The 3013-nt window shown below is 46.6% G+C and overlaps 1 pseudogene; it reads left to right on the top strand.

Moving 5' to 3' along the window:
* Nucleotides 1-617: 617 nt before the first annotated feature.
* LOC149991083 (protein ARMCX6 pseudogene) lies at nucleotides 618-1985 on the top strand (annotated as a pseudogene).
* The last annotated feature ends 1028 nt before the right edge of the window (nucleotides 1986-3013 follow it).

Raw genomic sequence — 3013 nt, 5'->3', positions numbered from 1 at the left:
CTGTGTAAGTCCAAAGTTTGTTGTGGGCCCTTTAAGAGGAGATGCATGAGAATCCTGCAGTTTCTTCCACTGCTCCACCCCCACTGGTTTTTACAACTAGAAGTTATGGGAGCATATCTTCCTGGCACTGGAATCCTGGGCTGTGTGGTCTGGTGTGGGGATGGGATCCCTTGCTCCCAAGGTATCCCTCCTGATTTTTATCCACCACATGAAGGTGTGAGACTGCCTGTTCTGAGTCTCCACATCTCCATGTCTCTGTGTATCTCCATGCTACTCTGCCCCTCCAATCCTTATGGATGAAAATGATTACTTTAAATCCTTGGTTGTTGGACTTCCATACAGCTAGAGTTTCCTGACAATTTTGGAATACAGTTGTTCTGTAGTTTAGTTTTAAGTTTTGCTCTCATTGTGCAAGAAGGCAAGCCATGTCTACCTATGCTTACATATTCCCCATACCTTTCTTGAAATAGTAAAGCATAATATGCAAATAAAGTTGCATAATTTCTTTCATCTTCAATATTAAAATGGATGCACAAAATATACCAATTCTTATAAGTTTTAAAAAATGCATGCTGATATGAGAGCTGTCATAATACAACCTAACAAAATTATTTCAAATGAAGTTAAAGACAACTAAGTGGGAGGAGGAGGAAGAGGAACGAGAAGATGACCAAGAGCTGGATAAGGAGGAGCCCGAGATGTGGTTAGATTTCGCAACTATGGCTTGGCCCTGGAGTGAGGATGGAGATTGGACTGAGCCTGGGGCCCCTGATGGAACCGAAGACAGACCTTCAGGTGGGGGCAAGGTGACTCGAACACACCCAACAAGACAGCGTCCACTCCCGTACGAACATAAAAATACTTGGAGTGCTAAAAGCTTTAAAATGTTCAGTTGTGCTCTTGATCTCTCCAAGTGTCCTTTCATTCAGAGAAACATATTTTCTGCTCAGTCCAAGGATGCTGGTTTTTCATTTAGCCACAATATCAGTAGTCATTTGGCCAGCCTCTCCATTGTTGGAAACATGATCCTCACTCCCGGGCCCACTTTTAAGGAGGCTTTATGTGCCCTGGATAATGCGGATGCCAGTGTGGAAAATCAGTGCCAGATTAAGATGTTCATCAATGAATTGTGTCAGGAAACTGCGTCACATTGCTGCAACTCATTTCTGCAGCAGGCCGGATTAAATTTGTTAATAAGCATGACAATTATTAATAACATGCTTGCCAAGTCCGTTTCAGACCTGAGGTTTCCTTTGATATCAGAGGGAAGTGGATGTACTGAGGTTCAGCTTTTGAAACCCTTGATGGGTTTGTCTGAAAAGCCAGTCTTGGCAGGGAAATTGCTGGGTCCCCAAATGCTGCTCTCATTCATGTCCCTCTTTATCAGGAACGGAAACAGACAGGTTCTCCTGGACACCCTGTCCTCTTAAATGGCCACCTCAAACAGAATGGGACTGAATCTACCCAAAACCTGTTTGGTGAACACATTATTGTGTTCTCATTCAAAGACTCTGCAGTGGGTGCTATAGAGGATCCAGCCTTAGCCAATCACCAACCACACCATGGTGTGAAAGTTATGCTTGCTAAATCAAAGACCACACTCCTCTTATTGGCCAGGCAGGGGTTCCCACAGAGCTTTGAGTAACTTCTTGGTTTTGTAGTCTACAGGCAATGTGCATTGTAAATCTCACTCCCTCACTTCTTCCTGTGGTAAAGGGCTCATTTCAGTTGCCAGCTGTGGATAAAGCATCATGAAGGATGCTTGCCTGTAGTGGTCTCCCTGTCTAAGCTGGACTGTTTTGTGCTGAAAATGCATTTGTTGCTGCATAGGTTTTCTTTTCCGTTTACTCTTTCTTCTGCACCAGCGGATGGATGGTGAACCTATTCATCAGAAAAGAGCACTCCCTTTCTATGTGCTGTACTGACTTAACCTCATCCACCCAAGTCTACATTTATATGTTTCATCAATAAATATGTGTGCTTTGTCTGGCAAAAATGAGGCATGCTACTTGTTCTTGAGTTGACGGTCTTCATGAAGAAAAAGACAAAACTACAGGATAAGTGCTAACTAACTGGGCAGGGTAGGGGGAGGAAAGGAGGGAGGGAGGCATTTGCTCTGACAGATGCATGCTTATCAGTGCTCACAGGAGGCAGGGGTAGAGATAGGCTGCAATGTTCAGGATGCACCTCAACAAAGGGTTGGAGGCTGGGAACAGGTGAGGGTGTGGAGGGGGTGTGGTGGAATTGGGATAGAATTTTGGGAGGACTGAAAGAGACAACACCTGTGAAGCAGGCTGCACAGTGCCTGGCACCTGGAACAGGAAATCCCTTGATGAAGCTGTCCTGTCCTTGACTGCCAGCCTAGAAAGAAATGTCAGTGTCCTTGGGTTTTTCTACACATCCTCGGGGGCCACTGGGCATCCCATCCCTGTGTATTTAACGGACGGTTATAGCAATAATGGTTTCCACTTGCTGCGTGCCTACTTTGTGTCATTCTCGCTCTTCTGGGAAACAATCATTAAACCTACTTCCAGGCCCCCACCCTTCCTTGGGATCCCAAGGCCAAATTCCTGGGGGAGTGAGAGGAGTTGGTTGGCCCTTGCTTCCCTTGGTGGAGCTACCTTTCTGCACCATCCCTGGTACATTCAGTGGGATCCAGGAAGAAAAGTGGAGTTCTCCACAAACTTCCTGGGCAGGAGGTGGTAGAGCAGCTGCTGAGGTGCTTGGAATGGCTGTGGTTGGTCCATTGATCAAGGAGACACTTCATCCTCTCCATCCAAACTCCCGGCAGCCCTTGGGGGAAAGGAAGAGCCCAGCCCTACCCACTGAACCACCCCATGGAAATAGGCAACTCATTTCCAGGCCCATGTCAGCAAGCCTTAGGCCCTGTGTCACCAAAGCCAGGTTTTCTGCATGTCTTGGGTGTGTCAAGCTATGGTCCTGTTCCTCAAAGCTCTGGCCAACTCAGTGGACAAGAAGCTTCCTTTGGACAGTACTGCTTCTGTGCCCGGTG

This window comes from Furipterus horrens, unplaced genomic scaffold, assembly GCF_987537825.1.
Source record: "Furipterus horrens unplaced genomic scaffold, mFurHor1.1.pri manual_scaffold_17, whole genome shotgun sequence".
Classification (NCBI taxonomy): domain Eukaryota; kingdom Metazoa; phylum Chordata; class Mammalia; order Chiroptera; family Furipteridae; genus Furipterus; species Furipterus horrens.
The sequence above is the reverse complement of the archived record's forward strand: the minus strand, read 5'-3'. Positions and strand labels throughout refer to the sequence as shown.